This window comes from Plecotus auritus (genome assembly GCF_963455305.1).
Source record: "Plecotus auritus genome assembly, chromosome: 4".
NCBI lineage: Eukaryota > Metazoa > Chordata > Mammalia > Chiroptera > Vespertilionidae > Plecotus > Plecotus auritus.
Window position 1 is genome coordinate 50,358,401 of NC_137775.1, and position 22,551 is coordinate 50,380,951.

Below are 22,551 nucleotides of genomic sequence, written 5' to 3' on the forward strand. Positions count from 1 at the left end.
CAAATAAGCAAAATAACAAGCTTCATTTTAAACACTGACCCTTTGAATTTACTTAGTTGAAAACAAATTCTCACATTGCAATTTTCTGAAATCAGAAAGGTTGAAAACCCTATCTTTAAACAAATACATCACAGGTGCCAATTAGTTAGCAAAAGAAATATCATTCCTCTATTTATTGAATATATTAATAAGCACCCTTTAGGAGCACATACTATGTTAGGTCCAGGGGATCCACACACTGTGAAGAAAATTGGTAACTGAGCCCTTGCGAAACTTAGAGTCTAATGAGCCAATAACAGTGCTTTTTCACTAAGAAAGGTGTTACGATGATGATGATAAATTTGAATTAAAGACATCAATAAGATTATGAGAAAAGGCATACAGATGATTAGGCAATGCGTATAGCCAGTTTTTACATGAGTTTTTTTTAATTTAATACATCTTTATTGTTCAGATTATTACAATTGTTCCTCTTTTTCCCCCATAGCTCCCCTCCACCCAGTACCCATCCCACCCTCTGCCCTAAATCCCCCTCCCCCACTGTCCTCATGCATAGGTGTACTATTTTTGTCTAGTCCCTTCCCGCACCCCCCACACCCCTTTCCCCCCAAGAATTGTCAGTCCACTCCCTTTCTATGCCCCTGATTCTATTATATTCACCAGTTTATTCTGTTAATCAGATTTTTTTATTCACTTGATTTTTAGATTCACTTGTTGATAGATATGTATTTGTTGTTCATAATTTTTATCTTTACCTCTTCTTCTTCCTCTTCTTAAAGAATACCTTTCAGCATTTCATATAATACTGGTTTGGTGGTGATGAACTCCTTTAGCTTTTTCTTATTTGTGAAGGTCTTTATCTGACCTTCCATTCTGAATGATAGCTTTGCTGGGTAGAGTAATCTTGGTTGTAGGTTCTTGCTATTCATCACTTTGAATATTTCTTGCCACTCCCATCTGGCCTGCATAGTTTCTGTTGAGAAATCAGCTGACAATCGTATGGGTGCTCCCTTGTAGGTAACTAACTGTTTTTCTCTTGCTGCTTTTAAGATTCTCTCTTTGTCTTTTGCTCTTGGCATTTTAATTATGATGTGTCTTGGTGTGGTCCTCTTTGGATTCCTTTTGTTTGGGGTTCTGTGCACTTCCTGGACTTGTAAGTCTATTTCTTTCACCAGGTGGGGGAAGTTTTTGGTCATTATTTCTTCAAATAGGTTTTCAGTATCTTGCTCTCTCTCTTCTTCTGGCACCCCCATAATTCTGATGTTGGTACGCTTGAAGTTGTTCCAGAGGCTTCTTACACTATCTTCATATTTTTGGATTCTTTTTTTTTTTTTTTTTGCTTTTCCAGTTGAGTGTTTTTTGCTTCTTTGTATTTCAAATCTTTGACTTGATTCTTGTGATCCTCTAGTCTGCTGTTAGATCTCTGTATAATATTTTTTATTTCAGTCAGTGTATGCTTAATTTCTAGTTGGCCCTTTTTCATATCCTTGAGGGTCTCACTAAATTTCTCAGTGGTTTCTAGAAGATTCTTGAGTAACCTTATAACCATGGTTTTGAACTCTATATCCAGTAGTTTGCTTTCTTCCATTTCTTTCATTTGTGATCTGTTTCTTTGTCTCCGCATATTCGTTGCTTCCCTGAGTTGATAGAGTAGCTTTGTGTGCTAGGTGTCCTATAGGACCCATTGGCTCAGCCTCCCCAGTTACCTGAGGTGGACACTCTTGGTGCACCCCTTTGTGGACTGTGTGCACAGCCTTGTTGTAGTTAAGCCTTGATTGTTGTTGGTATCACTGGGAGGAATTGACCTGCAGGCCAGTTGGCTGTGAGGATCAGCTGTGTCTACGCTGGGAGAAGTTCTATGCTGGAGACACCCTTATGAGACAAGACTTGCAAAAAGCCTCTGTGCTCAGTTGGATGGGGCAGAGTCTCAGGGCAGAGCAGACAGCATTGGTTTCCCATCAGCCCTGCCCTAATAGGCCCCTGTGTCTCAGTGTCCCATGGTAATCGCTGCAAGCACCTCTGAGAGAAAGCCGCCCTCGAGTTCCGCCCGCTGCCAGACAGTCCAGTTTCTCCCTGAATGAGTCTGGGTCTCCAGAGTCTTGTCCGGAACTGGAGTTCAGTGCAATCAGGAGCTTTGTTTCCCTCCCGCTTGAGAAAGCCAGCTGCGTACTCAGTTGCCCACCCTCTCCGGGTGCGTGCCTTGGTACCTCTGCCTCCTGCAGCTCCTCTGAGTCTCAGTGTGCTTTTCTCTTTCCTTCTAGTTGTAGAATTTCCACTCAGCCAGCCTTCCTGTGGTTCTGGATGATGTTTGTTTTGTCTTTTAGTTGTAGTTTTGAAATTGTTGTGCAAGGCAGCAGTTTAGGTGTTTACCTATGCCGCCATCTTGGTTTCTCCTTATATGAGTTCTTGAAGAAAGGAGGAGAAAGAGGGTTTAGAGGAAAGAGAATTTGTTGTAAAAGAAAACAATGGAAAATTTTTAGGCCAGTGAAAATTTTGATGAGACTTCACTTTTAAAAATTAACATCTGCTCATATTGGTGGGGGAAATAGAGAGAAATAAATGTCTTTGAGGTTGTAGAGACTTCTGACAAATTATATGTGTACTATATGATACATATGATTAGTACTGCTAAATACATGAATAAAATCTGGATAAAGATGACAAAAATTAGCAGGGTTCCCTTTCTCCTGCTGAAGAATACACCAACCAACAAGAATAATAATTTTTAAAAAGCATGCAAATTCTATTTTCAGGAAAATTGGGAAGTAGATAACCTGCAGTTTTCAAAATGTGTGTACAAGATGCAAAAACTGCTGAGATCAACCAGAAGTCCAAGAAGAAGAAGTAGGAAAAGAAGAGCAGATAGTGGGTCCAATGATATGTAATCTTAGAAAGCATTGGTACAAATATAATTCTTGAAAGTGAGAGTTTGACTGTGAAATTCAAAGGCTCTTTCCTTCAATTAAACAATGGATTTCAGGAACGGAAACTGGGCTCTAGCAAAAGGAGGGAAGGAAGAAGCCTGGCAAGTATAAAAAGTAGGTAATATCACAAGACCCCCCAAAACATACTTCCTGCAGCTGAATTGCTCATCTTGATTTGCAAATAATATACATCTTACTTTCGGCAATCAGTGTGGGAACTGAAGTGAATAGAGCTGGTGACCTAATCCCTCTTAGATGTGTCTTGTCTGAAGTAATGGTGGGCTACACAAAGATTAAACAGAAGAGTAATATTTGCAAAGAGCAGTCTATCTCTGATGTAGCAGAGAAGACCAAAACTTTGTAAATCCCTGATAGCTATTTCCCCCTCTCTTCTCCCTAGGAACCTAGATGAGAAAAAACTAACTCTGTTCATTATTAGTAATAAAAAAAGAACAGCCACATACCAATACAAATACAATATAGGAAAAGACAGAAGAGCAGCCAAATGTACCAAATGTTAATGAAAACACACTATAACAAGGTTAGCATGGAGAAGTTAAAAAATTTGTCCTAGCATTCCACTATGAATTTTCATAAGGATACAATGAAGAAATTACTTCTGTGAATGAGAACTACAAAGCACAAATGCAAGAACTTGAGCATGGTTGATGAAACAGAGCTGATGACCCAAAGCTGGAAAAACTCAAGAAAGAAGTGGAAGAAAACTAAAATCATCCTAAATTAAGAATGAATATGGAAGAATTACAACGTAAAAGACACTCTGAGGTAAATACAGTAAAGGAAAGGGCACAAATGAGAAAGACTAGCAAAATGAAATGGAAATAGATAAATAGGATTAGAGAGTACAAAAAGATGGGGAAGATAGGAAAGTTAATCTAACATACATAGAGAACTTGAAGAAGAAAAACAAATAATGGAAAATAATAAATATTTAAACATAATATTTTATATTAAAAAAGAAACATTCTTGCCTAGCTGGTGTGGCTCAGTGGTTGAGTGTCAACCCAGGCACCAAAAGGTCACCTGTTCCATTACTGGTCAGGGCACATGCTTGGGTTTCAGGTTCCCTTCCCAGCAGGGGGTGTACAGGAGGCAGTCCATTGATACATTGATGTTTCTCTCTCTCCCTCCCCCTTCCTTTCTCTCTCTCAAAAAAAAAAAAATTCTTGAAATGAAAGACTTGAAATTTTATTTTTAAGGTCATATGATTTCTAGGGGGAAATGCCACAGAATCATCACCATCAAGGTATGTCCTAGTACAGTAAGTATAATCCTATATAATAAAGAGGTAATATGCAAATTGACCATCACTCCAACATACAAGATGGCTGCCCCCATGTGGTCAAAAATGGCCTCCCCCAGGTGAACACAAGATGGCCTGCAGGGGAGGGCAGTTGGGGGTGACTGGGCCAGCAGGAGAGGGCAGTTAGGGTTGATCAGGCCTGCAGGGGCAGTTGGGGGTGACCAGGACAGCAGCGGGGGGCAGTTGGGGCCAATCGGGCCAGCAAAGGAGCAGTTAGGAGTCGATCAGGCTGGCAGGGGAGTGGTTAGGGGGTGATCAGGCTGGCAGGCAGAAGCGGTTAGGGTCAATCAGGCAGGCAGGCAAGTGGTTAGGAGCCAGCAGTCCTGGATTGGGAGAGGGATGTCCGAATGCCCATTTAGGCCCGATTCTGGTGGCAGTTGGACAACCCTCGAGGGCTTCCAGATTGGAGAGGGTGCAGGCTGGGCTGTGGGACACACAACCCCCCCCCCCCTGCAAGAATTTCATGCACCAGGCCTCTAGTTCAAATATAATAAAGAATTTTAGGGATATGCCGGCAAAAACCATCAGTAAATTAAAAAGGAAAATACTGAGACTGGCCTCAGAATTCTTTAATACAACGTTCACTGCAGAATAGTCATTTAATATCAGCAGAGGAAAGCCCAAATTATACCAAACAAAATAAAGTAAGAGGTAAGGCTTATTTTTGTTCTAAACAGTCTTTCAAGTTTATCAAGTGTAAACAAACAGTTTTGAACATGCAAGAACTAATGGACTATTATTCTCACGAACCCATCCTCAGGAAAGCACCAGTATAGGAATGGAATTTAATTTTCTAAAAGATAAAAAAGAGGTATCTTGAATAAGTACTTACTGTTAACATTGAATGTATATAACTGTTCATTTGAAATGTGAGATTATGAGAATTAGAGCAAAGTAATAAAATATAAATCTTGTATACCCTGACAATATAAAAATTATATATCTAAACAATTTGGATCAGAAGGTCATTGATTGTATAATGGTCAAGATTCAAAGAAAATCATATAAAGGAATAAATAAGTAGTCTAACATATTTAACAACACCAAGGTAAACTATAACAAGATAATATCTAATAATTATGTAATAAAATAAGACAGGAAGAACAAGAAATACTAATTTTCATGATTACTTTTTTTAGCAAACTAACAGTCAGTCTTTAAAAATAGAGAAATGCAGTTAATGTATAAAGAAATAATTATAACAATTAGAAAGAATAAAATAAAAATCTCCATACATTTTTTTTTAAATATATATTTTATTGATTTTTTACAGAGAGGAAGGGAGAGGGATAGAGAGTTAGAAACATCGATCAGCTGCCTCCAGCACATCTCCTACTGGGGATGTGCCCGCAACCAAGGTACATGCCCTTGACTGGAATCGAACCTGGGGCCTTTCAGTCCACAGGCCGACACTCTATCCACTGAGCCAAACCGGTTAGGGCAAAAATCTCCATAAATTTTAAGAAAGCTCACAGAGTGAAAGAATTTTACAAAGTTAAAAACAAAAAGATAGCAAAAAAGAATATGGCAGAACCAAGAGTAAACATACTCTTTATACCAATAAATATAAATAGGATCATCTCATTTTCTATTAAAAATAGATATTTTAGACTGGATCAGGAAACAAAATAGAATTTTTTTTATATTCACATTCATACAAAACAATTATGAATAACTATGTACCAAATAGTATAGCACCAAGATAACTATATCAGAAATTACAGCCCTAGCCAATTTTGCTCAGTGGTTAGAGCATCAGCCTGCAAACTGAAGGGTCCCGGGTTTGATTCCGGTCAAGGGCACATACCTGGGTTGCAGCTTGATCCCCAATAGGGGGTGTGCAGAAGGCAGCCAATCAATGATTCTTATCATTAATGTTTCTATCACTTTCCCTCTCCCTCTCCCTTTCTCTCTGAAATCAATAAAAATATATTTTTAAAGAAATTGCAATATATACAAGAAGAAAACATGAAGCTCACAACTGGTAAAAGTCTGTATTTTTAATTCACAAGAGTCAACAATAAAGATATTTAAGATTTAATTTTATATTCTACTAGAGGCCCGGTGCACGAAATCCATGTATGGGTAGGATCCCTAGGCCTGGTAGGCAATCAGGGCCAATCTGTGGGGCAATTGGGGGGGTCCCAGCTGGCACCCACCTTGGCCAGCCTGGCACTGCCTGCTCACCAGTCGCCTCCCTCGGGCGGGGGGGGGGGGGGGGGGGGAAGGGAGCCACTGGCACTCGCCTTGGCAGGCCTGGGCCTGCAGGCTGGGGGAAGCTCCTGCATTGAATGTCTTCCCCTGGTGGTTAGTGCATGTCATAGCGACCAGTCATTCTACTGATTGTTCCACCGTTTGGTCGATTTGCATATTAGGCTTTTATTATATAGGATTTTTTAGATGAGTCTCACTTAGTATCAATAGAAAATTCTAGTTAAAATATTAATAAAAAACCCTAGCAGCATATTAAAAACAACAATACATTGTTATCACCAAGTGTGTTTTTTCAGGAATGTAAACATCTTTCTATACTAGAAAACCTATTAACATACTTCATCCCCTCATCTATAAAATAGTAGTATCCACTTTATGGAATTTTTTGCAATGGTTTAAAGAGTTACTGCTTACGAAATCTTTAGTAAGAGTGCCTGGAATATAGTTAGCCCTTCATAAATATTATCTGTTGTGTTTATCAGCTTTCATAAGGTATTAAAAAATGGCTGTGCTATGATTATAATATGAATCTTATTTTCATTTTCTTGAATAAAATAACTTCTTGTGTTGGTTTATTAATGCTGTGGTCTCATCTTTTGTTCCTTCCCTCAGGATTTTCATTATTATTTTTCAGGTCCCCTGTTTTTTTTTGTTGTTGTTTTTTTTGTATTATTATTAAAATCCTTCTAAGCATTAAAGTCAATTTGCAAATTTAGAGTGTACTGCAAACTATCCACTTAAAAATAATTTCAAATTATAATAGTACAATGTGAGTAGTCTCTCTAAATAGACTTTATTTTTTTTTAGAGCAGCTTTAGGTTCATAGCAAAATTGAGCAGAAGGTACAGAGAGCTCCCATATTCCCCCTGTCCTCCCTCTACACACAATCTCTCCCACCATCTACATTCTGTACCAGAGTGGTACATTTGTTCCAACTGAACCTATAGAACCCAAAGTCTATAGTTTACATTAAACCTTACTCTTGGGGTTTTGACAAACGTATAATGATGTATGTCTACCATTAGAATTGCATACAGAAGTTTCACACCCTAAATATCCTCTGTGCTCCACCTATTCATTCTCCCCTCTCCCTTAACCCCTAGCAACCTCTCCAAAGTTTTGCCATTTCCAGAATGTCATATAGTTGAAATCATAGTAAATAGCATTTTCAGATTGGCTTCTTTCACTTAGTAATATGTATTTAAGATTCTTCCATGTCTTTTCATGGCTTCTCCTCCCCCCCCACTCCCCTGACTCATTGAATTCTACTTTTTAAGATATAAAGATTGTTAATAGCTTTGTTTTTTTGCTAGTTTAGGGCTAGGATATATTATTGTATCAGTGCATATCAAATTTTCTGAGTTTTTGTTTTACAAGTGATAACATTTAGAATACCTTTGCTAAGATGTAAAGGTTCTTTTTAGTAAATGAGTGTAACTTTACTCTTATAAAATATATTATCTTTGGAGCATTATATTTTGTTATTGTCATTTATTATTCCTTATTAAACTACTTGTTTTATTTTTTATTGTGTTGACACTTATTTTCCCTTTTATTTTATACTAGAGGCCCAGTGAACAAAATTCATGCACGGGGGGGGGGGGGGTGTCCTTCAGCCCAGCCTGCACCCTCTCCAATCTGGGACCCCTCAAGGGATGACCGAGATCAGGCCTAAACGGGCAGTCGGACATCCCTCTCACAATCCAGGACTGCTGGCTCCCAACTGTTCGCCTGCCTGCCTTCCTGATTGCCCCTAACCACTTCTGCCTGACAGCCTGATCACCCCCTAACCACTCCCCTGCTAGCCTGATTGATGCCTAACTGCTCCCCTGATAGCCCCTAACTGCCCTCTCCTGCAGGCCTGGTCCCCTCCAGCTGTGCTCCCCTGCAGGCCTGGTCCCTCCCAACTGCCCTCCCCTTTTGGCCTGATCGCCCACAACTGCCCTCCCCTGCTGGCCATCTTGTGGTGGTCTTATATAATGGGGACTATCCAAAGAAATATAACAAGCCAATACAAAGGTTGTTTTAGGGCATCCTTATCAATCATTACTTACCTGGAATTCTTAAACTGCAGCAGAAGATCTTTCCGTGTTCACGGGTCCAGTTATTGTCCTCCAGTTTGCTTATTTCTTGTTTAGTTGGATGATAAGGCTGCACCCTGGAATAGTGAATCCATCTGGTATACCTGAAATCTTAACTGCTGTGGGAGTGGAGAGGATGACCTGAGAGTGCCCTTTCCAGTTAGGGGTGAGCTGAGCTATAGGAGACCTCTTTCCATGTTTTTTTTCTTTTTGTGGTTTTGTTTGTTTGTTTGTTTTTTTAATCAAAACTTGGGTTCCTGGTTCATATAAAGGTGTTGTGGTGGTGGGAGACACTGATTCTATACCAGTTTTTGAATAGCCCATTTGAAGTTGGCTAATGGGGTGACAAATTTTATGACTTGAGTTAGCTCCTCGTCTAACAGGAAATCAGTACTAAGGAAGGGCCTTCCATATAGGGTTTCATATGGGCTTAATCCCAAGAGTGGGGTTGGACTAATTCTCATCTTAACAGTGCTATTGGGAGCTTTTGGAGCCAGTTCTGGTGGGTCTCCTGGCATAGTTTTGTTATGGCCCTCTTTAGAGTCTGGTTTGCTCTTTTGACCTCACCTGATGACCGAGGTGTCCAGGCAGACTGTGAATGCCAGGTGATGCCTAGAACTTTGCCAACCCGTTGACTTTTATGTGAAGTGAAAGCTGGACCATTGTAAAGATCTAGGAATTGCAAATCATCGCAAAAGCTTTTGTAGTAATACTTTAATCACTTCCTGGGCCTTTTCTGTTCTGGTGGGAAAACACCTCAACCTACTGTGTAAAAGTATCTATAAAAACCAATAGGTATTTAAATTCTTGAGTAAAATCCAGCTGCCAGTCCTCTCCTGGGAAAGCTCCTCTCTTCTGTGTTGACTCGATTAAGGGAAGAGGCTATCTTGACCCCTGAGCATTATTTAAAGTACAGAGATTACAGCCTTGTTTTATCTAATGGATAGTTTTCTGTAGCCCTTGCTGGTACTGGTAAATAGGCATGAACAGAATTGTATTAGTTTATCTCTACCCAAGTGGCAGTTATTATGTAAACCTTTGATAACTTTCCATTTAATATTCTGGGGAAGATGTATGAGGCTCTCCTGGTACCACCCCTTTTCATCTTTGATATGCCAGTGTTGACCAGCCCAGTATATCTCCTCCTTAGTGTACTGGGATAAAAGCCTATTTAAATTTATTAAGGGTGTTAAGGCCCCTGATACAGGGCTCTTTTCTGTGGGTGTGGTCCTGGCAGTGTGATCAGCAAACTTATTTCCTATTGCAATTTCATTTGTGCCCCTCTGGTGCCCCCGACAGTGTATTACTGCTATTTCCTTGGGACAATTGTATTGCTTCAAGGAGCTGTAAGATATATTTTTTCATAGTTTATTGGGCTTTTTTAGCATTGAAATATCCTCTTTCCTTCCAAATAGCTGTATGGGCATGCAGTGTTAAGAATGCATATTTAGAGTCAGTGTATGTATTTAGTCTTTTTTTTTTTTAATATATTTTATTGATTTTTTACAGAGAGGAAGGAAGAGTGATAGATAGTCAGAAACATCGATGAGAGAGAAACATCGACCAGCTGCCTCCTGCACACCTCCCACTGGGGATGTGCCCGCAACCAAGTTACATGCCCTTGACCGGAATCGAACCTGGGACCTTTCAGTCCGCAGGCTGACACTCTATCCACTGAGCCAAACCGGTTTTGGCTGTATTTAGTCTTTTTTATTTCCCTAATTCCAAAGCCCTTGTGAGAGATATTAACTCTACCAGCTGAGCTGAGGTTCTGGGTGGTAAAGCTTGGGCCTCTATTACTTCACGTAAGGATACTATGGCATATCCTACATAGCATGTTCCTTCTTTTATAAAACTACTTCATCTGAAAACCAAACCTCATCTCGATTTAGAAGAGGTTGGTCTTTGAGATCTGGTCTGCTCGCAGACCTGATCTATGACTTCACAACAGTTGTGTTCTATTTTTGAATTGGATATAGGCATTGGGGTGGCTGGATTCAGAACAGTACAGTTTTCTATTTTTACTTGAGGATTTTCAGTTAGGGTGACCTGATATCGTGGAATGCGATTATTGGTAAGCCAATGGGGCCCTTTGGTTTTTCATAAAGGCCCCATTTGATGAGAGGTGCATGGAGTAATTTCTTGTCCCAGGGATATTTTAAAAGCTTCCTCTGAGAGCAAGGCAGCTGCTGTGACTACCCTGAGATAGTGGGGCCAGCCCCTGGCTACTGTATCCCAATTCTTTTGAGAAGTAGCCAATTGGTCTCTTGGCAGGTCCCATGGCCTGTGTCAGGGCCCCTAAGGCAATACCCTGCCTCTCAGTAACATACAATTGGAAAGGTTTTCCAAAGCTTGGCAGACTCAAAGCAGGAGCTTGAGTCAGGGCCTCCATGACCAAGGAATGCTGTAATAACCTTTTGTAGGCCTTCCCTTGCTTCCTAGATTTGTACAATATTGCCGCTTGTTTGGAAATTCATTTGGGTCCTTTAACCAGATCATGGCTAGTTTTGCTCTATGGGCTCGTCCTGGAGTTCCCGTGGCCCAGACTTGGGGGTTAAGCTCCTGGTTTATATCTATATCTATTTCAGCTACCCCTCTTTTTATACGTAAAGTCATCATTGAATGGGACTCTTGGTGCCTGTTGAAAAAAAAAATCACTAAGGTTTTGATAGTTTAGAATATCTCTCCCTAATAATGGGGTGGGACGTTCTGTCATAACTAGGAATTGGTGCACAAAAGTAGCTGCTCCCCACAGGCAGTTTAAAGTGGTGTAAAGTCCTTTGCCTTGGGTTTTCTATCCACCGTATAATGCTGCTGACAGAAGAGAGATCCTCAGTAGGAAGTTAGCACAAAGAAGGCAGCTCTGGTATCTAAAAGAAGGTTAAGGGACTTTCCTGCCACTTCAAGGATTACCCTTGGCTCGGTCCCCTCAATGATGCTGTTCTTAGTGGAAGCCTGCTGGAGCACAGGGGTCCTTCAGTCTAAGGCCATTGTGCGGGCAGGTTCTGGCCCGGGGGCCCTCCGGCCCTTGAGACGGTCAGTCTCCCAGTGACCAGACTTGTAGCAGAAGGGGCACAATTTTTGAGGCGGCCCCCTCTTAGGGCAGTCCTTTTGCCAGGGCCCGGGCTGCCTGCTTTTACAGCAAGTGCTAGTAGGAGTACTTTCAGGTTCCCCTATCTGTGGCATCATCAGCTTCTGCCCTGCAAGGCAGCCATAAACCAGGCCTGTCTTTTCTCCTTGTGTTCCTCCTTTTCTAAAGCCCTCTCTTCTTCCTCTCAATCCCTGTTGTGAAATACCGAGGAGGCTACTTTTAACAGCTCTTCCATTGGGATAGCTGGTCCCATTCCCGATTTCTGTAATTTCCTCCTAATATCTGGGGCAGACTGGGTCATGAATTTATCTTTTAGGATAATTGTTCCAGCTGGATCAATTAAAGCATGCACTATTTTTTGAAAAAGCAAATAGATTTTATTTCCTCTGGCTTGGAGCACAGATGGGCTTTTCTGGCTAATCCGGAAAAGCAAATGTCGGGAGCAAGTTCGAGGAGTAACACACCCTCCTGTCTATAGGTTTCAAGATTCTGTTGCTGAGTATCTCTATACAGATTAAGTCTCAGAGTTTTCTTATTGTGGTCTTCCCAGAATCCTGGCAACTTTATCTTGCCAAGTCCCAAGACTGCTGGCTTCTCTGTAAGGGAGTAAAATTGCTCTTTTTTTTTTTTCCTTTCTCCTTTCCCCCCTCCCTTTCTGCATTTTCTAGTTAAGGAAGTCTTTAAATGTTTGCTCTTGGAGTGTCCTTGGCTGGGACGATAGTGGTTTATTATTTGCAGGCCAGCTGCAAATTACACTGTGTGACCTTATTCTACTTTTCTGTCTCAGTTTCCCCTATTCCTCCAGCCCTGGACTCTTGTAACAGAAGTATCAGCAAGTCTCCACCACAGTACCTGTTTGCATTTGAATGAATGAATGCAACATTAGTATTATGTAATTATATCACCTTATTACTCTTAGAAATGCCTGTGAGAATGATAGTTGGGTGTGCTTGGATGGGATTTTAACACAGAAAATACCCAAACACTGGCAGATTTCATTTTTTTGAGTTGAATTTGGCTAAGAAGTAAACCCTTTCTGCTTTTTGCTGAGTTTTCTTCAGGAAGCATAGACTAGGAAGAGAAACTTGAAATAAAGAAAGATAGCTTAAAGAAAACTATTGGAATTAGACTAGGAAAACATGGTGAAACATTTAATATCCTGCAATCTGACCCAATTTGTCAGTGGCCTCTTTATTAAAAAATTTCAGAAGGTGTCTCTATAAAAGACCTTTCTACTGCTTCTCTAGGTACAGAAAGTAGGATAACAATCTGCAGCTCACACGCAGAATAATTGTCTCTAGTGTAAGTTCTTTTGTTCCTTGTAGTAACAGAAACAAATTAAACTTGTTGATGGAGTACAAAGTGAAAAAGACAGACTTAATGAACAGGCATGTGAGGAGATTTAGAAAGTAGGACAGAAATAAGCCATTTTTTTTCAGAAGAGGATAATTGATCACCCAACCCAAATTTTGGGATAATACTAGTAACCTTTGTCAGCCATCCACAAGTGACTACAATGGTTGGAGAAGAGGATGAAGAGGCATTGCACTATTTGAAAAGAGTTGAAGTGACAGAATTTGAAGATATTAAATCAGGTTACAGAATAGATTTTTATTTTTATGAAAATCCTTACTTTGAACATAAAATCTGTCCAAAGAATTTCATGTGAATGAGAATGGCAATCCTTTTTCAAGCTCCACTGGAAATCTGGAAAGGATTTGACAAAACATTCAAGGCCAGTGCAGAATAAAGCCAGCAGGAAGGGACAGCATGAGGAACCAGAGAGCTTTTCTGATGCAGGTACAGATAAGTTAGGACAAGTCATCAAAGATGATATTTGGCCAAATCCATTACAGCACTAATTGGTTCCTGATTTGGATAATGAAGAAGGGAAGGAGAAAAAGATGATAATGATGATGATGATGATGATGAAGGTTTTGAAGATATTGATGAAGACGGGATGAGGATGAAGATGAGAAAGATGAAGATGAGGAGGAGGAGGAGGAAGAAGAGGAATATGAAGAAGATAATTAATGGAACACTGATGGATTTTGCCTTCTTCATAAATTTTCTCCAGTCCCTAGAAGCAAGTCAGTCTTTTTTTCTCTTGAGTTCAGTTGCCCTGTTTTGGATGTCTTTTTTTCTCCCTTACACTATGGTTCTCACCTTATTTGGGGGTTGGGAGAGATACTTTGACCAGAATGCAGTGGGAGAAGAATTTCTGACCCTTTCTGTTCCAAATTCATTGTATCCTTTCCTGTCTTTTGGCCTTGTCACAGACCACGAATTTAAATTTCTGCAGGGTATCTCTTGTGGTAAAATATGTAACCTAAAATTTGCCATTTTCAACATTTTTAAGTGTACAATTCAGTGGCATTAATTATATTCACAATATTGTAGAAGCACCATCACTATCTATTTTCAACTTTTTCATCAACTCAAATAGAAACTCTGTAATCATTAAGCAGTAACTAACTCCCCATTCTCTCATCTCCACAGCTTCTGGTCACCTCTAACCTTTTTTCTTTTTCTATTAAGTTGCCTCTTTTGGATATTTCATGTAAGTGGAATCACACAATATTTGTCCTTTTTTTGTCTGGTCTATTGCATTTAGCATAATGTTTTCAAGTTTCATCCATGTTGTATCATATATCAGAACTTCATTCTTTTTATGGAAGAATATTTTATTAAATCGCATATTTAATTGCAGTTTTTGAAAACAAATTCCTTCTAGATTTGTGCAATGGGGAAATTCTTATGTTGGAGTAAATTTAGTGATAAATATTAAAAATGTACTGCAAATGTTTTTCTCTCATTTTTAAGCCTATAGTGGAAATTGTAGACTAACGAATTCCATATTATGAAATAACATTTCTGGATTTTCGCTGTTATCTTTATATGCTCTGCCTTTTCAGTTATAGTTACTGTTGAAACATGAAACATGGCAACTCAGTGGATTACACAGAGCAGGGAAAGTTATATACTCCTTCCTAAGTTGAAGCTTTCTGTGATATGACAAACATTTGTGGCATATACATAACTCTTATACCCGACAACACTACAAAACCTTCTACTCAAGATGGATCATAACATTTGAAAAAGATCTATCATTGTATATAGCTCTGTGAATCAACTAAACTGAGAAATGAAAAGAATACACTTCTAGGATTGACTGTGAGTTGTGCTGTTGACAGTGCCAGTTGTTTTTTATTATTATAAGTTTGTTACTAGGAATGTATTTTATTCCAAAAATACAGTTTCAGCCAGGTAGTTGAAGCTTGGAATGTATTTCCCAATGACATAATGTTTGAAAAACTAGTCTGTTAATCCTACTAATCAAATACAGCTAAAATATAAATATCCAGATTTTGTATCATCAAAACTGCTGTTCAAGTTTCTTTGTTCTAAATGTAGTCCTACTAGTGATTTAAAAAAAACAACTTTCTTTCCATTTATTCCTTCCAGAAGTCCAATATTCTTGCCACCAGTATTATTATCTTATTCTTGGAGGAAAGTGATCCTGTTACCTAGAATTGTGATGGAAACAGGATTTCAGTGGCAGGTTAGAAGCAGAAATAATGACTAAAGTTGGATATTTGCTTAATTTAATTAAATGAAATTATTTATAGGTGCAATACTTTATTGTGCTAAAAGTATAGAGAATATAAAGAAAAATGAGACACAGTCCCTAACCTCAAGGAGTTTGCAATTTAAGGAGCAGATTAAGATTGCTGTGTTAAAACTTGTTCTGGAGAGCACCCTAGAGAATTGTTAAATAAAATTGGATAAATGGAGATATATCTGTTTGAGGAATCCTGGAATGTTCACAGAGCAGGCAAAAGTAGAGTTGGACAGACAATGAGTGATCTAGGGATTTTTGAAAATTAGAGTTGGGAGTCTGGCAGGAAGATTGCTTCAGTAGTTCCATATATAAAAGGCTTTGAAGTAGGGCATAGCTTTTCAGTTCCCAATCTGGATGATATTAGAGACCTGAAGGTGAAAATTAGAGAGGGAGAGCATCCTCTGGGAGCCTGCTGTCTTTTCAAGGTCTGTGGCTATGACAGGCCTGTGCACATGATTTTTCTGAGACAGAAAAGCCCAGATTGGGAATGACAGGGATGTTTATCTTTACCTGAATTTGAGTTTAATTGAATTTAAAATGTGAGTGAATGGTGGGATAAATATCTACTTTAACAAGTCCCTTCTTTCTACAAAAATTACTAAGTAATTCACAGTTGTTACTGAAAATTTAAAGAATAACAGTAGAAAAAAGAAGAAATAATTCCAAATTAAAGTTTTAGTAAAATATGTCAATATACAAACAGGCATTCAGTCTTCATTCATTAGACAAAAGGAAAGTAACATAAAAGTAAGAATATAAAAATAATTTTAGCTTTGAAGTTGAGAGAAAGTATGAACATTACTCTATAAACTTGGAACAGTTTCTGTTATCAGTATTATAAGTGAGACGTTTTCAGAAATACGTCTTCAGGTATTAAAGGCAGGGGGTTTTGGAAAAGAAAATAGAAAGCCTAGAGCAGTGGTTCTCAACCTTTCTAATGCCGCGACCCTTTAATACAGTTCCTCATGTTGTGGTGACCCCCAACCATAAAATTATTTCTGTTAATGAATCGTAATGTAAATATCTGTGTTTTCCAATGGTCTTAGGCTCTACAACAGTGGTTCTCAACCTGTGGGTCATGACCCACAGGTTGAGAACCGCTAGCAGGGTCGCCTAAGACCATTGGAAAACACAGATATTTACATTACGATTCATTAACAGTAGCAAAATTATAGTTATGGAGTAACAACGGAAATAATTTTATGGTTGGGGGTCACCACAACATGAGGAACTGTATTAAAGGGTCGCGGCATTAAAAAGGTTGAGAACCACTGGCCTAGAGTAACACTACAAATAATCCTAATTTGAAAAGATGAAGGTTAGAGGGAAAGGTTGATGATGGGAGAAGCAGAAACTGTATTAGTACTGAGTAGGCTAACCTAACAGTCACCAAAATTTCAGTGCCTTTAAAAAAAAGAATTTCTTCTTTCTCATCTAACAGTGCTAGGCTGTTGTTATTCAGGTCAATAGCTGACCTTTCTCTATGCAGACATCTAGGGAAGACTGATGGTTGATGGCCACCTTATAATGTAGATTCCAAGGTCAACAGAGGTATGGCCATCAGCCAGAAGTGGGGTTAAAAAACATAGAGGATTACTCATGGGAGTTTTATCTGGGCCAATCTTGGAAGTGATGCACATAATAAATCTGAAATATATTCTTGTGTCAATAAATCATAGCATTCCATTGCAAAAATTGCTATAATTTATTTATTTACTCTAGATAGGATATAACTTCAAATAAGAGTTTATAAGGATACCTTATTTCTCCACATCTAAGTTATCATTTTATTTTACATTTTTATAAGACTGAGTTTTTAAAAATTTATTAATCTTATGGTTCAAAGTCCTGTTTTATTTAGAATATTATCAATCATTTCATTATGGGTCAAAATTTTTATTTGCCTTTTTTATTGTTTAAAGTATTACAAATAGTAGTACATATGTCTCCCTTTTTTCCAATTTAGATCAACATATGTCTACATTTTGCTATGGAGACTGATTAGCAAGTAAGTATACTTTCTTTCCTTTATTTTAAATTTCATTGACTTACAAATAAAAAAATTTAATTGAATAGTAAATTTTAAATACATTCAGTCTATAGAAGAGTAATGATGCACACACAGAGATTAATCAGGATTAAAACAGATGTCATAAAAATTGCATTGTAATCCCATAGCAATATAACTTCCACAGAAATCTTTGAAAAATTTTCATTGTTATACTAAGTCTTTATGATGTAACATCAGTTAATGTTTGCTAGAGAGTATCAGTTAATAATGAAAGTCTAACTTAATTTTAAGGTTTTTAGATACTATTGAAGCAAATCTAGTTGTAACCTAAATTTCTGAGTCAATTAGGATAGTCTGGGCTAGGTATATATGACCATTTAAAAAAACTTTAAGCAGCATTAGACATTTTACCTATAAGTGTGTGTGTTATGTTTTAAATATATGAGAAACTGATGTATTTTGAATCAAAAGTTTCAACTGTTCCTCCTCAGGGAAAATTAAACATTTCTATTTGCATTAACTTTGTCCTAAATATTCAGGGTAAACTAAATCAAACAGGACTTTAAGCTTTCCATTCTGTGTATAGTTTACATTATTATAAATCTTTAAAAATATTTTTAAAACTAATAGATATTAGAAACTTTAGAAATATAGCTAAGTATAATAAATAAAAATTATTCCCAATGTTATGATGCATTAACAATATTTCAAAGTTTTATCTCCAGATATATATAAAACTAGAAATGCTAAATTTACTGTTTTATAATGTATTTTTATTTAGGTTAAAAACATCTTTCCATGTCATTAAATTCTTTGAACCATGATTTTTAACAAGCACAGAATGGTCTATTTTGTGCTTTTTTCTCATAACTCATGTAATAATATATTTCCTAAAATTTTTGTGTTTATAAATAACAATGTGCAGAAAGTCCTTGTAGCTGAATCATTGTTTAAGTTCTCAGTTATTTTTTAGGACTTTCCAAAATTAGAGTTTTATAGAAAATTATTTTATAAATTTTCTCATATCAAAATTTTATTCAAAAATTAATATTGCACAGAATATATTTCTTCGATGCAATGTAATTAAATTAGAAGTTAATGGCAAATAGGTAAGTTAAAATCCCTGTATTTTTTAAAATTTGGAAGTTAAACACAAATGTACCTCATTTCAAGCTAAGATATAAAACCTATAGAAGACTTTCTATTTTCCTTTCTAAAAAAAAGGTTAGGGGAAAAAAATAAATGTTAATAAAAACTCATGTTATGATTTTAATTTCATGTAGTCATTAAAAAAAAACACAGACATATATAAACATAAGTTTGGAAACCTCTGGAAAGTCAGAGGCTCAATAAAGAAAGATGTATATTGCAACACTAAATCTAACATTTTAGAGAACAGCTAATGTTCTGGTGTCATTGACCTTGGAGAAATATATTCCAGAAATCTAGGCAGGAATCAAACCATGTATCTCAGCTGAATGGGACCACTGTGTGCTGCCCCCATGATTTGGAAGTTGTACTGAAGCTATACTCTGTTGACAGAACAAAATATGTACATGTTTTATGAGTACATTCTTGACCTTGGAATATTAAACCAATTTCACTGACACTGATTTTTTAAATTGCAGTGGTTATATCTAACAACCTTGGAAAAAGAGATTAGACCTTTAGGATTCAAAAGGCCCAGTTTGATGAAAGGTTATCTTAGAAGTCTGCATGAGCACTAAGGTTAGTGCTTTCAGGACTTGAAAAACTGGTAAATCAAGGCAAGTTCTTTTATGATCTCATTTACTTGTGACTTTATAGACCTGGACAAATATTAATTTAGTTGTAGTAGCAACTTCAATTTTTATTTTTTTTTCCTTATGCTTTTCCTCCTATAAGGTTGAAATTATTAGCTTGATTGTCATGACAATTTCACACAAGTATGCATATGTTCAAGCCTATCATATTTATGCATTAAATATGTGCATTTTTTATACTACAGTTATAATTCAATATAGCTATTAATAAAATAATACTGTTTATGTAATATACTAGTATATCCACAGGGTAGGAAAGGCAATCTATTGAAAGCTGGCTATTCATTCCATCTGTTCTCATTCATTCATTGACTCATTTATTGTTCTTTTATTAATTACTAGAGGCCGGATGCATGAAATTCATGCAAGAGTAGGCCTTCCTTCCCCCAACTGCTGGCACTGGCTTCCCTCTGCCCTCGCAGCCCTGGCTTCGTCCAGAAGGTCATCCAGAAGGATGTCTGGTCTAATCAGCATATTATGCTTTTATTATTATAGATTATTGTAGATTGTGCATTCTGTGTTACTGGTACTGAATTAGACAATAAAGGCACCAATATGAAAAGTCACTATTTTTAAATTATTTATTGTTTAAAGTATTACATATGTCTCCTTTTTCCCCCATTGACCTCTCCCTGACCACCTCTGCCCTCCCGCACATGCCTTCACCTTCCTAGTGTCTGTGAGAAGTAACTATTTTTGAAGAGACAGATGTATACTTTTCTGATAATACAATGTGCTATGCTTGGGTATTATAATTAGGAAGCAGTACTAGTAGCTTTGGCTCTCAAAACATTCTGAGAATTATCAGAGGGAAATGGGGTGGCAGGAAGGAAGAGATCTACCAAAGAACTCATATACATACTAGAGGCCTGGTGCACGAAATTTGTGCACTGGCTTGTGCGGGGGAGGGTTGTACCTCAGCCCAACCTACACCCTCTCCAATCTGGGACCCCTTGGGGGATGTCTGACTGCCCGGGCCTAAACAGGCAGTCGGACATCTCTTTCACAATCTGGGACTGCTGGCTACCAACTGCTCACCTGCCTGCCTGATTGCCTCTAACCGCTTCTGCCTTCCAGCCTGATCACCCCTAACCACTCCCCTGCCAGCCTGATCGACGCCTAACTGCTCCCCTGCAGGCCCAATCGTCCCCAACTGTCCTCCCCTGACAGCCCGGTCACCCCCAAATGCCCTCCCCTGCATATTTCATCTTTATTAGATAGGGTTTTTCTTTAACATATTGGACAGCTCTAACTGGTTTGGCTCACTGGATGGAGCATCGGCCTGCAGACTCAAGGGTCCCAGGTTCGATTCCGGTCAAGGGCATGTACCTTGGTTGGGGACACATACCCAGTGGGGAGTGTGCAAGGAGGCAGCTGATCGATATTTCCTTTCATAGATGTTTCTAGCTCTCTATCCCTTTCCCTTCCTCACTGTAAAAAAATCAGTAAAATATATTTTTAAAAAAACATATTGGACAGTGTATCTGCTGTGGTCTTGACAAACCAGTAAAAATGTAAACCCAAACTAAAAGTGTCATAAAATAAACTCCTTAAACAGGAATTTCATGAGACCTTGGAAAGGTGATATCATGTGGTTGTTTCTTCCTTTTTTCCTTCTCTTTCTTGATGTTTCATCTTCTGTCCTTTCTTCCTTTTCTCCTTTGATTCCTTTTCTGTCCTCTCTTTCTCTTAACTTCTCCGTTGGTAGAATCGTCAGTACTTGAATCTGTCTCACTTCCAGAAGATGAAGAAGAGGGAAACACACCGTCATCTGAAGAAAAAGATGATCTATGTTGGGATCGGTGGTGTTTCTGGTTTTGCTCTTTTCCCGGTTTGTTTGTCATTCTGCCGGCCCCGGCATCTTCAGGACTTGTGCGTGGGCACTTCTTATTCATGTCTACAAAACCTCCCTGCCTTGGTGAAAACTGTAGGGGAAAAGGCCTTCCTGGGTGGGCTCAAGCCCTGCCCGAGGTGCTGAGGAACCAGGGGGGAGAGCGCCCGCCACTGCCATTGCAGAGCCAACCTCCGGACCTCGGGGTACTCTCCAGTAATGTAACTGCAATGTCCCCGTTTGCCTTCAGAAATTAGTTGTAAGTTACTTCCAATGTGAAACCCTGCCTCAGACATTTCCTTTGTGGTTTGTAAAGATTTTAAACAAAACCCATTTACCTCCCTAACCTGGTCAGAAGTTTCCACCCAATGGCAGAGGTTTGCTGGGCAGCATCACCTAGATACCCCCCTGCCCATCTCCAATCACTCCACTGGGGGCAAGGGAAGTTCCAAGGCAGACTCCCCTAGGCTGCCAGTGGGGCAGGATCACTCACCCAGTCGCAGGTGCTTCTGAGGCTGAGACCCTGAGGCTATAGGTGTGGCAGGAGGGATCACTCCGTGGGGGTGCGGCCGCCCCCCAGGCTGACACCCCAGGCTGCCCCTGGGAGGGGGATTGCTCCGTGGGGGTACGGGCACTTCCAAAGCTAAGACCCAAGGCTGCAGGTGTGTGTGTGGGGGATCACTCCATGGGGAGTGAAATTGTTTTTGTTTTTTATAAAGGGTCAGGAGGGCCTCTGCGCAGCATTCCGCCAGGCCGCTTATGCTGCCGGCTCTCAGCGGCAGCCTTCCCTGGGACTGGGGGACTCCGGCGGGCCTGAGAGGACTGGGAGCCACCATCTTGTGGCTATGGGCACGGCCATCTTGTCACGGAGTGATGGTTAATTTGCATATTACTCTTTTATTAGATAGGATATCGTTAACCCATGGACACAGTCAATAGTGAGGTGAAGGCCTGGGGAGGGAACAGGAGTGGGGAGGAGGGGGGATCAATGGGGAGTAAAAGAGGACATTTGTGATACTTTCAACAAAGTGTGCTCCATATATCACCAGCCAAGTGGCCTTGGACAAGGATCAAACTCTCCTGCACAGTTCTCATCTTTAATGAGGCTGATAACAGTACCTACATAATGGGATTATTTTGAGGAGCTAATGAGGTAACATCTGTCTCTGTAATAGTGAATGACACATAATTATAGATTAACATCAGCTACTGTTATTGCTGCTCTTGTTGTTATTAAAGAATAATTCTGCCAAGAGGTCAAAGAGGAAGAGTGACTTAAGCACAGTGGGAAGGGAAGGAGAACATAATTAAGTAGAGAAGAAAGGGAAAGGAACCCCAATGGCAGATGGAGGGAGAGTAGTGCAGAACAAGTGAGGTATGAAATAGCAGAACAGGTTCAGAAAACAGTGACCTTTCATACTGTAATTGATGTGAAATGATGTTGAATTTGGACTTTATCTTGGAAGTTTTTTTTGTCTTTTAAGAAAAGAAGCAACATGATTACATTTGGATATGGGAGACTTTGGGAGTGTGAAGGGGAGAAGGTATAGTAAGAGATGTGGAAACAGATTTGAGTGTGGGTAAGTAGGATTCGAATTAGAGTTAGAGTCTCAAATTGTCCAGGTTAGACACTGAAGACAATCTAAAGCTA

The 22,551-nt window shown here is 38.9% G+C and overlaps 1 long non-coding RNA gene across 2 annotated transcripts in view; it reads left to right on the top strand.

Moving 5' to 3' along the window:
- LOC308247492 overlaps positions 1-22,551 on the top strand; it is an 85,000-nt gene that overhangs the window by 3,107 nt on the left and 59,342 nt on the right. The window contains exons 2-4 of one of the 2 annotated variants that reach the window (XR_013960508.1): positions 14,173-14,194; positions 17,223-17,264; positions 18,896-19,033. The exons of the other annotated variant lie outside the window; for it this stretch is intronic. This is a non-coding gene — a long non-coding RNA (uncharacterized lncRNA). Of the gene's footprint in view, positions 1-14,172; positions 14,195-17,222; positions 17,265-18,895; positions 19,034-22,551 lie in introns of those variants that run through there. 2 annotated transcript variants of the gene reach the window in all.